The following is an 873-nucleotide window of genomic DNA, read 5'->3' on the forward strand; positions in this document are numbered from 1 at the left end:
GTCATCTGCCAGTTCCTGTAGTATATTAGCAACAAACAAACAAAAAATAAAGCAAGCACTCCGTCTTCAAGCCAAAAGTGTCTCATCCCGACCATCCGATGCGGATAGGAGGGGTGTATGGCCAGCACACCGCTCTCCCGGTCGTTATGGCGGTTTTCTTTGACTGGTGCCGTTACTATTCGTTCTAGTAGCTCCGCATTTGGCATCACGAGGCTGACAACACTCCGAAAAATGGCAACAGCGCATGGTGGCCCGGATGGTCACCCATCTAATTGCCGGCCAAGCCCGACAGCGCTTAACTTCGGTGATCTGACGGGAACCGGTGAATCCACTACGGCAAGGCCGTTGCCCAAACAAATAAAACATAATCACTTTAAAGGAATATCGAGACCGCCCTGAGTACACATACTTTGTTTCGCCATCGATATGCACCCACAGAAATTTTGGAAAGTCGGTGCCCATGGCTCAAATGAGCCATGCAAAAAAATGTCAAATGTGTGTGAAATCTTATGGGACTTAACTGCTAAGGTCATCAGTTCCTAAGCTTACACACCACTTAACCTAAATTATCCTAAGGACGAACACACACACACCCATGCCCGAGGGAGGACTCGACCCTCCGCCTGGAACAGACGCACAGTCCATGGCTGCAGCGCCTGAGACCGCTCAGCTAATCCCGCTGCTGACCCATGCAGAACTCGGAAGATTCATCCTCCATGTTCACAAGATCTTTCCCCAAGTGGTTTTCTCGTGTTCCCCCAACTCGAAGGTCATCTAGGAGATAAGCACTTCAACAACGATGATGAAGTCATATCAACAGTCAACAGCTGGTTAAGAGCACTATCTGGTACAACACTGATTTGGGGGAAAAAA

The 873-nt window shown here is 48.8% G+C and overlaps 1 pseudogene; it reads right to left on the reverse strand.

The window, feature by feature from the left end:
• Positions 1-232: 232 nt before the first annotated feature.
• Positions 233-350, reverse strand: LOC126293802 (5S ribosomal RNA; annotated as a pseudogene).
• Positions 351-873: the final 523 nt, after the last annotated feature.

This window comes from Schistocerca gregaria, chromosome 10, assembly GCF_023897955.1.
Source record: "Schistocerca gregaria isolate iqSchGreg1 chromosome 10, iqSchGreg1.2, whole genome shotgun sequence".
NCBI lineage: Eukaryota > Metazoa > Arthropoda > Insecta > Orthoptera > Acrididae > Schistocerca > Schistocerca gregaria.